Source organism: Pollicipes pollicipes, unplaced genomic scaffold, assembly GCF_011947565.3.
Source record: "Pollicipes pollicipes isolate AB1234 unplaced genomic scaffold, Ppol_2.1 Scaffold_3087;HRSCAF=3621_pilon_pilon_pilon, whole genome shotgun sequence".
Classification (NCBI taxonomy): domain Eukaryota; kingdom Metazoa; phylum Arthropoda; class Thecostraca; order Pollicipedomorpha; family Pollicipedidae; genus Pollicipes; species Pollicipes pollicipes.
In genome coordinates, this window is record NW_023596225.1 from 12,203,958 (window position 1) to 12,218,174 (window position 14,217).

A 14,217-nucleotide genomic window follows, 5' to 3' on the forward strand; every position below is an offset into this window, starting at 1 on the left:
GTGCGAATCATGCAAAACGTAGCTTATCTGCATTCGCGAATTTACTCAATGAACCGCGTGTGCCACGCCCGCCAAACGACAACCTCAGAATAATGGCCACCTTGGCTATGGCGCTTCGACCTTTTTAGAAGAAATGGGTGAATGGCTACCGAGTGGCCCCCCAGAGCATACTGACCTGTGCCACTGGTGTGAGTACAGAAATTCATCGAAATGTCCAGGGAAATACCCCTCACTTATCGTTCGCGCAACAGCGGTGTCAAAGCGGTCTCGGCGGTTGAGCCTGCTGGCGAGACACGTATTGCACACGGCGTCAAGCGCAGGCACAAGGCGGGACTTCAACTGATATTAACATGTGCTAAAGGTGCGTGCTTAGAAAGTTCACGTTTACATATCCGAATTACATGGCGGTATTTGCAATCGTAGGACTATACGCAGACTGTTTTGAAAAATGATTTGAATATGATAGCGAAACATCCGGTTGTCTCATGTTCTCCCCATACAACAGCTGCCAGAGAAAAAACATACTCGATGCACATTGACTTCCTGTTTAAATTGGCATGGATAGGCATGACAATAGGGTTCGTTCACCGACTTCTCATGAAACAAAATACTGAAGGGAACCATTCCGCTTAACTCTGAAAAATTGGCACCTTCCTTCGACTCTGCGCTCATGCGGAGCAAAGTAGCGCCCACGGGATGAATTTCAGTTGTGCAGACTCTGCTGATGCTTTCTCTTCAATTCATGCGGCTCGTTCACTTTCGAATGCACCGCTGGCAGATATCCTATCGCCGGCCGTCGACGACTGGCCTCGCCATTAACGAGTCAGCGGGATGCTGGACATGGCATTAGACCGAACCGGCCTGGCGCACCTCCGGCTCCGTGCGGGGGCTCGCCGCTATTTCGGGACCGGGCCCCGAGGCTCCGCTGACGCCGCGTCTACCGTTTGGACATCTTAGGCTGGCGTATCAGCCCAGCGGAATCTTTCGTTTGGACGTGGTCACCTGGAGTATCAGCCCGTTGCTTGGACGCGGTCACCCGTCGTATCACCCCGACGTAGTCTGTCGCTTGGACGTGGTCACCTGTCGTATCACCCCGACGTAGTCTGTCGCTTGGACGCGGTCACCTGTCGTATCACCCCGACGTAGTCTGTCGCTTGGACGTGGTCACCTGTCGTATCACCCCGACGTAGTCTGTCGCTTGGACGCGGTCACCTGTCGTATCACCCCGACGTAGTCTGTCGCTTGGACGTGGTCACCTGGCGTATCAGCCCGACGTAGTCTGTTGCTTGGACGTGGTCACCTGGCGCATCAGCCCGACGTAGTCTGTCGCTTGGACGTGGTCACCTGGCGTATCAGCTCGGCGGAGTCTGTCGCTTGGACGTGGTCACCTGGCGTATCAGCTCGGCGGAAAGTCTGTCGCTTGGACGTCATCGCCTGGCGTATCAGCCGGCGGAAGTCTGTCCCTTGGACGCGTCGCCTGGCGTATCATCCCGGCAGAGTCTGTCGCTTGGGACGTGGTCACACTGGCGTATCAGCCCGGCGGAGTCTTGTCGCTTGGACGTGGTCACCCGGCGTATCAGCCCGCGGAGTATGTCGTCAACGCGCGTCTTATGTACTGCACCGGCTCCGAGACACGGGCGATCGCGAATAGGAGCCCAACTTGCTATCTGGCGAAGGTGTAATTGGCTGACGTCGTCGACCGCCGACGCGTTAACGGCTCCTGAATAACGGCACGAAACAATGGCGCGAGCCTGTGAGATGTAATTACTTTGGTCTGAGACGAACGACGCCGGCGCAGCGGCACCTTCTGGTCGACCGTCGGCGCCGACAATGCCACTTGGATGTCAGCGACGCGGGCGTGTTATTAGTGAGCGTAGGGACGTCGATAATGCAGGCCTTCGTGGTTTGGCTTGCCCAGTGGGTAGCCACATTAAATGGGCGCCGGGCTGGGATGCGTAGATTTCGAGGGAAATCTTGTGTGAAGGCAACACCCCTGGGCGGGGATTCGGTGCCAAATATTTAGTTTGCGTTTGTTGGTCAAAATTAGCCGCATTCGCATGCCCTTTGAAATTATCGGTGCAGAAGTAATGTATCTAAATGTTAAAATTTGGCAGCCTCTTACAGTACAAACCTTGCTGAACGGTTGCCATATTGGTGCTGGATGAGTCAATACGATTTGGAAGGAATACTTGTAGGAGTCTGCTCAATACCCCAAGGACACCGAAAGGACTGGGGGGAAGCAAACCCTGCTCATGAACGTCTGCAGTCCTCAATCTTTAATGCGATTAATGGGGTTATTGATGATGTGTTTATATTAAATTTTACATAGACATAGCAGAAAATCTGCATTCCAAGAAACAATTCAAACCCTTGGAATTCCCGACATTTGAAGAACTGACATTTCGTTTATTTGGACGGCTAGACTAAAATGCTACCATAGGCCGTGCATAATATTACCAAGTGGTACACGCTCATCAATGCAGATCCGCCACGCCGAGGACAGCGTGTTACGGATTTTAACGCAGTGCGAAACATATCGGAGGACAGGTTTATAAAATATTGCCGTCACCAGATGGAATTTTAAGATTTTCCTCCCGTATTTTATCAAGCTCGGAAAAAGGTTATATTCCACGAAAGTTCCTCGCTGTCGGAACAGATTTTCCTTCACCCAGTTTCATACGCAAAATGTGAGGGGAGAAGCGCAATGGCAAGTGCGCAGCCATTGTAGAAAACGGGCTGATAAAATTCCACCCAACGTCGAGTTGTTTTTAAATAGGACCGGCGTGCTGTCGTCAGAATGCGCCCTAATTAGGTCCCAATTATTAACAAACTCAGCTCCAGGGTGCATGAATTTTAACTCATCAATTTGCGCTGTTTTGTTTCCACTTGGTCGATGGTGAACGAAGGCCATTCATTAGAGCCGGTTGTGCTCATTGCGAACGAGAAATAGTTTTTGTTGTTACAATTTAGGTTCAAGAAGTGTCTTAGGCGTGCAATGTATTGTTTTTGTATCGTGATAGCATTCTAACATCTATAGCCTACACAAATTTCTGCTCCAGTGGTGGGCAGGGATCAAAAGTGCACATAAAGATGTAGCTCTTTAAGTGCTATACTTTTGCGTTTTGCAACTGGTTTACTGAGGTGTACAGCACTCCGAGTCGCGTAGAAAGCAAAAAATGTATGCTCATATATATATATATATATATATATATATATATATATATATATATATATGGCTACGCGGAGCAGAAATAAAGGAAGTGTAGTTCGTAACTAATCGTTAGAATTCGATACGTGTTGATACGTGTCGATACGATACGGCACGTGTTGATGATACGTGTTGATGAATTTCAGAGTTTCCTGAAAAAGTAATTGGGACACGGCAGACGACTTCATGTGAGAGGGCCAGTCACCGTCTGGGAGAGAGTAAAGTATAGTCAGCTCCCCTCAGCTCGCTGCTTGTAAGTAAATCTTCAACCAAAAGCATATCACAACTATTTCGAGGAACAAGGGAGCTGCATTCTTTGAATGTATTGCCTGGTCATAATCACATTAGCAAAATATGGCGCAAAAATCCGGGGGAATGGGGTTTGAGCAATGATACCATGTGCTAAGGTGACTACTTACCCACCTAACTACCATTGATTGAACAGTCATGGCATATGCTTCCTCCCGCCCTGCCCGACTTATCGCTTGGTTTAAAGGTAATATTCCATATACATATGAATATATATATATATATATATATATATTTATATATATATATATGTATATATATGTGTGTGTGTGTGTGTGTGTGTGTGTGTGTGTGTGTGTGTGTGTGTGTGTGCGTGTGCGTGTGCGTGTGTGTGTGTGTGTATGTGTATGTATATGTATATGGAGTTTTGAGCTGAAATAACCATCTTGGAGACCGTTTCAGTGGTGTTCACATCATGCCCTTTTGGGACCTAAGCCACTCTAGTTTCTGAGCTATGCCCGAGTGAAAATGAGGAAAGGTATATCGGGGAGTGTATCTCAAGGTCACCTTGGCATTCATGATGTCATGATAACGCCATTAAAAAGCCGCACGGCGATCAAGGCCAAGAAACGTGTGATTGTCGGAGCTGTTCATATCTGGCGCTCGTGAACGCGCCAAAAGTCGACACCACTTCACACCCTGGAGCTCCCCAGTAAAAAAGGCGTCTTGGCCCCACGCCTATTCATCTGAGGTGGAGCGGCCGAGCGTCACCTAGACAGGGTACAAAGGGCGATACACTTCGTAGCCAGGCTAGTGAGTGGTGTCCGCCGCAGCAATCACATTCCTGTTCACATCACACCCGTTTTGAACGCGCCCGGCTGGCGTAGCGACGCGGATCTTGCGCACCACCGGGACTGCCTGAATGTGCATAGGGTACTACACGTCCCCGAATCCTCAAGCACATTATGTGCTCTATTCGTGACGCGCGCCGAATCTTCCCAAAGTCAAACTCGAGCTGTTTCCGGCAGTGTCGGCTCGCTACATCTGCCTCGCGTCCAAAAGAGCGTCACCCAGCGGCATTTGCCGTACCGCTCCGCCGTCGCGTGGAAACGGCTGCCGTCGGCGGCCGTCCACGCTCCTCGCGCCTGACATTCTTGACTGTTTGAAAACGCCGACTCATTGACCAAAAATGCTTTCACCTATTGCGTATATGTGGATCTCCGTGTACTTCATGTGCTTTTTCGCGGCTAAGCGCAGATCAACCGCTGCGTACATATACCTTCAATAAATCAAATGTAAATGTAAATGTAAAGACGCTGTGATGTGAAACGTTTTGACCTATACAGTGGGCTGCCATTGTGCCAAGGGTAATGCTGCCTTCTCCTGTGCTCTTCCCGGTGCTGGGCCCCCTGAATGACACGGGGCCCTTCCATTGCCTTACTGTTGTCGATTTCATACTTCATTTTGTTTGTGAGAGAGCCCCTACCAACACATGATGCCCTCTGACGTTCGGGGTGCCGTCTCTATTTCGCTTAGCAGTCAGAGGAGAATGCCACTGGCCAGGGGCTCCTCCCCAGCCCGAGTGGCTCCTCAATGGCCCGAAAGACTCTGAGCAACTAAACGGCCCATGAGTGGCCAGAGGGACCCTAAACACACACGGCCCAAGTATACAACGTTACCCCCGAGCGGTCAAAGAACACCTTGACCTAAAAAGGCAGTGTGCCCCCGGTGACCAGGAAGGGCCTACTGAACAGCCAGAGTGGCCACAAGTTTCCGGAGGTGATCTAGAGGGAGCATCTAGAGGGAGCAACTAAATACCGTCTGGTATTTTAATCTGCCAAATAATTGGGTGTTTCTCAATCAGTGCGTTCATTTGTTTTCCAAGTTGTGAGCCGAGCAGGACCCTTTCAAAGCAGCCTTGTACCCCTCAAACCCTAGTTTTTCGTTTTCCGGCCTGTGTCCGTTTGCGGCCTGTTTTCCGGCCGCTGAGCGGCCTCTCGATGGAACTAAGAACCGCTCCAACTCAAATGCAGACCGTAGCGAAGGCGGCAGCGCGGCCAGTTACCCGGCCAATCCCTACGGTAACAGCTAGAGTGTATCTAGGGCGATTTTTTGTTCGTCGCTGAAGAACCCACTCGCTGCTGCCTATTCCAGCGTTGCTACAATCATGGGTACTCAACATCAGCCAGCCAGACGTGTCCCAATGCCAGCACCTACGGTTAAATACCTTGGACTAGAGGTGAACATTTGCAGCAAGTACCACTCATGCCCCAATGGAACTACTGGCACAAGTATTACAAGCAATCGCCCAATCCCCTCAAAGGTCACTGAAATTTCTCCAACAGCCAACCGGATACGTAGATGTCATAAGGTCGGTGACAAGACTGCCACTGCAAACCATGCAACATATATTGCAAGGAGACCCGTCGGTTATCAAACTAAAACACCCATGCTCAATGTCATGGTTTATCGACTGCTCCCTGTATAACGCCCGCTTTGGGGAGCATCGGTGTTGGGTCGCGTCAGGCGCGACATCCCATACCCTCGGCTGGGCCGACCCGTCTGGGCAACTGGCGCAAAAATTAACGAATTATTTATCAATAAATCATGCGGAGGTGGTGGCGGGATCTAAGGCAACAGCCCTGGCTCCGTCGCAAGCCACCATATACGTAGACAACACTGCGTCGTTCGTCAACACACAATGGGCGGTGTCCAAAACAAGGGATGCTCTATGTTTTGGGATGGATGGAAGGGATGCTCTCACATTTTCTATCACCGAATGTGCAGCATCAGAAAATAAACTCACGAGATAATCCAGCGGACAAGCTGTCCCGCTGGCAACTACCCATGCAAATAACAAGGCCAAGCACTATGTCTCGACGAAGCCGCCTTCCAGCCTACCGGCTGCCCGGGACTCGCGAATGGGGATGCGTCCTCGGAAGAAACGCTGTGAACCTAGCCCGAGAACGACTCGACCGCGGCGGCGGAGTGTGTGAACACGTATGTGTAGGCTCTGGGTACGGCTTACTGTATCTAAACCAATCCAAAGGAAGGGAGGGAGGATGCGTACAATGTAACAGCAATTTACAATCATCACCAATATTATTGTGTTTAGCCTCAACTCCTATAAAGCCCTTGCCTTTCCCTCCGGTGCGGATTTAAGCTCCGCTTATGATCGCGACGTCACTGATCGCGTGACATAATCGCGCCCCTCATGTGCGAATTGTTGAGCGTCCCTCGCGCTTTGGTGACAGTCGTGGAGATGGTGGGCTAAACGCACCTACCGTGTGCAATCCAGAGTAAATGAAGTGAGAGGCCTGGGACGGGCCTCATACTGATAATGATAGTAGTGAAATAAAGGCTCGCAGCGGCACAACAGGTAAATGTTTGTAAGTCAGGTAAATGTTTGTTTTCCTTACAAGTCGTGCAAATTTCGCGCTTTTTTACAGTTTTAAGGTTTGCATATTATGAAAACAGCACTGACTTGCATGTATAACCACCATATGACCCCCATAGCACATGACCTTGGCCCATGTTATTACCTATATATATATATATATATATATATATATATATATATATATGTTTATATCCCTTCCTCTACAAAACGCATGCTGAGCTCAAAATAGCCAGCTGTGAAGACAATTTGTACGCAGAATTCGAATACTCTATTGAAAGCATGGTGTTGTAACATTATAATACATAATCGAGAACATAATAGGTCATGTGCTGTCATGCAAGGCACATGAGGTTATCAAAGTCAATGACCGATGTTGCCAGAAGCGGAGAGGCTAGATGATCGAGTGCGGCGCGTTTAGGCACCCTCCTTATCGTGTTTGTGAGGCTGGTAATGTCTAATTGTATGTATCAACGTACATATCCTCAGCGTTCTACATGTTTTATTTTTAAGCGTCGAAAAGGCTATGTAAAATAAGGGCAACAGCTTGTGCCAACTGAGTATCATATTTCTGACTACAGGAAAACATTGTTCTGGTCACACAGACACGGCTAACAATTAAGATGTTTTCATTTGGATATTCTAGAAAATGAGCAAGTTTAAGTTATAGACCTATATATTAACATACAATGCTATTCTTCTGTCTGGAGTATGTTGTCTCACAGCTGCACCTAATAAAATAAACTTAGTCAGAAGTACATAGTGAAGAAAAGCATCCGTAACTGCAGGCTCCTAGTAAATCAATTTTGAACGTTGACGTGAGCTTGACCCGGACACATGTTAGAAACAGAAACGGTCCCACTGGACTCTTCACAGTCTCCACGCTTATTTTCCGTGCCTCAATATCTGTACTGACCGTGTTGACATGTGTCATTTCATGCGTCAGAACGACTGTTTTTTGACCTTATGTGACCTCTTGGTGTCCTCAGGTTTGGATTTATAGTAAACAATTCGGTGTTCGCTCTTCATCATTAGAGGAGACCTTCAAAATCGTATCTTCATTTTTCTCATACGGTGCCTGGAAGCTGGATATCCCAAGGGAAGTAAACTTTCCCTAACCAGGCGCAGTTGTCTCAGATCCCAGCTGGGCGGGGGTAAACTTCAAAATCTGGCTTTAAAAAAGCACTATGCATCCGTTTTGTGGTCTCTTCGCAGGTGTGGTATTGGAGGAGGAGTTGGAGTTGGCATGTCCACGCCGAAAGGTTGTTCCAGTTTCCGATTTGGTGGCCTGTAACCTGAACTAATGGCAAGTGGCGCGGGAGGCTAGCTAAACATAAGAGCCACGGTGTCTTACCATGGGGCCACAGTGCCTGACAAGAGATCCTGTGTCAGCAAGGGAGTCCGAGTCGACAATGAGCTCGTTTGCTAGAAAGGGCCGTTGACGGAATCTGGAATGTCGGCGGGCCTCTTGCAATGTTTCGGGCCCCAACATAAAGAGAGATAGGAAATGGGGCAATAAAAGGGATCGCATTGAGACAATAGAATGGTGATGTGTCGGACCGTGGGCCCAGTAACCAACAAAGGACCTTAATCCGTTTTGTCCAGGGGCCTGATTTGTTAAAAGTGATTCCTAGTCATTTAGGAGATCCCTTGTGCCTGCAGGAAATATTGTGGTCACTGAGAGTGTCTTCTCCGAGTCGCACTAACTGCTCTCGTCAGAGGACGGCCTGGCGTCATAAAGGATGACCAGTGTTTCCTCAGAGGGCATCAGAATCGATACAAGGTCCGGCGCCCTTGTCTCAGAGGGATCCGAATCGATATAAGGTCCGGCGCCTTGTCACCAGAATGCTGCATCGTAAGTATTCTGTGGCCCCAGTGTTTCACTCACGGCGCCGTCTGAACGAAACAAGTATGTGGTGTCGGTTTGTCCGTGGAATGGACATTGACAGTGTCCGTTCCGTGCCCGGCCCCCTCACGAATTCGTCCGTCGGAATAACTGGATAAAACAGAAACAAAAGGAAAAACACTGGGACCCGCTCAAAACATGAGGACTCTTTCACCAGGGGTCTTTCATATGCCCTGTGTCACCCCTGTTCCACCAAGATTCTGAGTGCGACCCTGGGCACGTGCATATCGGCGCACAAAAAACCGGCGCCGACAGAAGCGGGAAAGCGACAACGGCGAACCCGACTGTGTGAGCCTGACTGCATGCATTGGCACCAACGGCCTGCTCGGTGAGGGCGATGTAATTTAGGGTGGGTTCCCGGATGTTACACCGAACTAATCGTTTGATGGCGTAACATATTCTTGGGGATAGAAGGAAGAAAGTGTAATTTTTCCCAGCAAATTTGGCATGCAATGCAGCTGCAACCAACAGGAACGCAAATATCCAGATCGTCATAGGCATCGTGCGGGGCGCACTGCCCTCACATGTCAAGACTCCAGTGACGTCAGATCATCGTTGGGCGAATGGGGTGCTTAAAAGCCAGTTCGGCGTATTTCTTATGCGTCCTTGGCAAGACCTCTGACTGGCGGCGACAAAGTCAAGACGGCGTCGAGTTTTACAACTGCGATTGCACAATGTCCTGGTTTTATGAAACAGTTGTAATTTGTACATTGTAAACTCTAAATAAAAAATAGCAAAATGCAACCGGTTTGTAACAAATGCTTATGAGAGAGGCTACTGGTTTTCTTTTTCAGCTTTTCTGCTCGCTTGGTCTACCTACGTTATTACGCTAAGCCCTCTGCAGCGAAACGAACCAGTGCGTTGCGTAAAACGACAATCTGAAGAAAGAGATATATGCATGAAGCGTTACTTGTGCTAATGAGTCTGGAGCACTATGCACGCTGACAACTTCACATACGGCTCTTTGCGCGTAAGTGTATTGACGTTGTTTCACTTCTCACAATCATTGCGGAAGAAGGTTATGGCAGACCCGATTAAATGTTCTCGAAAACTGAAGAAAAAGGGAGAAAAAATTATCAAGAAATGCAGGTAAACTACACCGCATTTAAAATGGCAGGTACTTTCTCCGATGCACTGGCGTTTGTTTAACACGCGCCCGGGTGGTCGGCTAGATACCATTCGCTCGGGTGCGGGGCCAATTTGACACCCCTCAGATCTCAAGAACTAAGAAAGTTAGAGACACCAAATTTGCAGAGTGTCTTGACCTGTACGTGAACTCACTTAGGTCAAAGTTTGAGCTTCCTAGATTATGACCTTCAGGTCAAATAAGCTCAAACAAGGTCAAATTTTAGGTTGGTAACCAAAGTGCCCTCAGAACCTAGGAAACTGTTAAGGTCTAAGCAAAGGGTCAAAGGCCCATTTGAGGTCAGTGGCCTTATTTGACTTTTGAAGGTCAAGGTGACCAAAATCATACAAGACTGCTCTGAATTTTGTACTTGAATAAGCGACAAAGATTACGCTAGGCAGTATATTCATAAAACAAAATGTCGACCCGCGTCATCTTAGGTAATGACCTTTTCTGACCTCTAAGAAGTCAATGAAATATGTATAATGCGGTTCCTGCTGTCAATAAATTCGAAATGAGAACCACAAGCTATCCCATACAGCAAGCCCTAGAGTAATAAATTAGGTTGGTTGTGACCTTGGTCTGACCTTCATACCTGATCTTACGTCAACGTCATTTGCTCATTCAATATTTGTAGTGCCTAAGAAAGCATCTCAGAGATGTATGGCTTCGTCAAATACTCCGTTATTGTATCAGATTGTACGCTTCCCTAGAAATTACCTTCGCTGAAACCATGGCCTGAACTTGACCTGTTATAGGTCAGCGACCTTACGAGGTACATCTAAATGTTCGATGTCAAATGATCTGCTATTCAATTGTCTACAGCTAAGCAAAATATTTCGCGGCTACGTCGCGCCGTTCCGAAACCACTCAGGAAAAACATTCGGGGGGGGGCAATTTGACCCCCACCCGAGCGCGTGTTAAAGCCCTCCAGAGCGACTTTTACGTTTTATACGTTTTATACGTTTACGTTATACGTTTACTTACTTTTACTTTAACGTTTTATATATCCGTGTCGTGGTAGTCAGAGCTCGTTGAACTTTTTCCCTGGGACTGTGAGCTGGATAACTCGCATCCCGGCTCCACAAGAGTTTTCATGTCATTGTCCCCAGGAAGACCTCCGAGGTCTTTAGTACGTTTGGTGCGGCAGTTGTAACACAGATGAATTAAGACTGTTATTCATGGATCCTCCACCCGATTGACTAGTGTTCTTGATGCAGTCCGGACAGGGAGTGTCCCACCTTTCGGGCATGTTTCAAAAACATTTTCTGGTGAAACCTCAGGAGTGGTAACGTGTAATAATGCCACTGTGTGCTGCTACTGCACCACTATTAATACAAAATAGGCTATTACATCTGGATTACTGTCGGGTGCAAAACACCCTGTCAACGTTTCATAACAGCAGTACATTTCTGCCTCTTTGGTAGCTCCAGAGCGTATTCCAAGCCCACGACAACCTCAGTTGTCGCGACTGCTGTTGTGACAGCTGTTGTCGCTATGACGACTGCAAAATCTGCTGAAGATCGTTGTCAGCTATTACTTGGCACAGCGAGTGACAAGAACCACTTACTGAGAAGTGCACTACCTGAAGTTTCAACCAGTGTATCACTTTAGACAATGTGATGCTTCCTTTCCCAAAAGAGCGCTTCGCAAAGGGCCAGTGTGGTCAACGTTATGGGAAAGAAGTCAAGACTGTGGTGTAACATCCCGTTGAATTCGGGAGATAACAGCCTCGCGTTTGCATATAACCTCCTCAAGCAGTGTTCAAAGCATTCGAAACGTGTATTACCTAACATTTTGACAAGTAAGCGTTGCAAACATTACAAAACACATGCGTTGGTGAGAGTGAAGGAAATGATATTGACAGTTCTATTGTAAAGGTGTAAATCACGATTAAGGCTGATAGAAACCAATGCTAAAAATGTTGTGCAACTGTTGAATAATTCCCCAGAGCACATTACCACAAAATTATGATTGAAATGTTATGCAAGGCACAATAATGTAAATAAGACCGTTTGCGCGCGTAGCAGTTAGTTAAGCTACGTTCTAGCCAGGGTACAATCTTTCTCACCTAAGGAAGAGATTCTAGAGCCACGTGATATCCGCCTAGGCTTTTACTGACCAAGGTATTTTTAATTTGGGACCAGGGCTGTGGTTTCCTATTTAATTTGACGGGGTGCTAGCTGGTACCCCAGCTATGAAAAGAAGCTTGGTCAAAATCAGGGAGAACGTGGCTTGCATCATTTAGTTGGGGATAAAGGTTTCTCTGCTCACCGCTCTTCAAACTTATGTACAAAACTACACCATCTGGGGTCAGGGGTGTCAATTTTGTAAATCATTGCGGGGGGGGAGGGGCCGAACCGAAGGCCCGATAACCCAACCCCTTTTTATCACCAGACTTGACCCATTTTGTTTTGATGAAAGGGAAAAAATGTTTTACATTTTTGTATGGCTTATAAAAGCATCTAGATTAAGCAGCATAGTGGACACGCAGGGCTGGATCCACGTAGCAAGCACTGGATGCACGCGCCTCTTCTGATCGGCAAGTGAAGGCGCCCCCTTGAGAGCTCACGTTAAGGGGCCGGAGCCCTGCTTCTATGGGGGTCATGTGACGCTGCACGCATTTTGGCTGTGTGGGACGGGGATTGGCCACGAAGGGTAGGGTTAGCCATGAAGGATTTACGCCATCCCCATACTCCAGGGTTTTTCACTTTAAGGTCACAAACCATTGCATGTCTTACGGCCCTGAGTGTATGAAGATTATTGCAACGTTTTCCGTTCAGCTCTTGCAATTTGGATTTGAGAATGAGAGCAGCCCCAAATTTTTGCTACGAGGGGAAGGAGGGCTGTAGTGTTGGTTTGCCCCTTGCTATATACGGGAAACATGCGTATCTATGGGGGGGCTAATTTCCGTCTACATTAATGGCTTTATTACCACCGGTTTTGTGACCAAGCTATCGAGCAAAATCACACACCAGACTCCAATTTCTTTTTGTCCCTGAATTAGGTTTAGGTGCGAACCCATCCCCCTCGAAGATAGTGTTGCTTTATCAAAGCTGAAGTTTTTTGTTGCCAAGTGAGTGGCACGCGAAAAAAAATTGGCCTTAATTTGGCGCTGTACCACATTTTTCAACTCAAGTTTTTGCCATGGCACCAATATTTTATTTATCAACTAAACTTTTTCAATCGCACAACATTACCAACACTTGCATGGAATTTAGGCTGTTAGCAAACTGCTTTCATTAGATGCCTAAAAATACGCTATATTCATTTCAGCACACTAGTTCGCCAAGCACCTGATCAGCTGCCGATGAACTGTCTAACAGTGCATCATTTCTATGGCACATCAAGCACGCATTGGTGTTCAAATGTAAGCTTTGCGCTTGCTATGGACACTGTCAAAAAAAGCTTTGAAGCATCCTCTCCCTGAAAAAGCCACCAAGGTCATCAGGGTCAACACTGCCGTCAGATACAAAAAGCTCTTTCTTGCCAGGAGTTTAGCAGACCTTACATCAATCACAACACTACAGGGCTGAGAGTGGCACAAAAGGGTCATAAATGAAAGAGGAGATTTTAACTATGCTGTGAACGGTGCATTCAATGTCCGCAAAGCATGGTCTGACGCACGCACAATGAGACAATTCACGGGCTCAAAGAGTGGAATAAAAACCATGGCTTCAAGGAATTGGTTGTGATCACCCGGACCACCTCGCGTGTAGGAGGTACAGATATTTGAAAGAGTTCAGCACTGACCACAAACTGGCCACCATACATGTGTAAATCAATCAATATCCTTTGGTGTATGCAAACACCGGATGTGTCACTAGCACAAAACAGCGTTTTGAAGATTAATAAGACCTGGCCATGGCATCAGACATCTATTGTTAATCATAAGGTAGCATATTTATGCAAAAATATATGTAAAGCTTGTGAAACTGAGGCTCGAACTTCTATGCTTTCTAGGGTGACACTAGATCGTGAAGGGTGACGCCTCCATGGGGATGCCCAGGGAATTTACGCGTTGAAGGGTATCACAATACTCGCTTTTCAGTAATCGTTTTTGAGTACTTCTAACCGTTCTTTCCCCTAAAGTGAGTCTCAGGACGTTTGTTAGTACGTCTCCTAGCCATAGCTGGGGCTAACCCAGCCGCGGCCGGTCAAATACTCCAACACCGGCCCGTATCACTGTACCACGCTTTGTCTCTGATAAGGGCGAATTTTACACGCGCTGTTAAGTGCACTTGCAAAGAACATTATGCATTTATTTCGATACAGGCATGTCAACGCATCGTTGTCTTGGTTCTCCTGGCTTTTCTATGCAAAATAAGGCT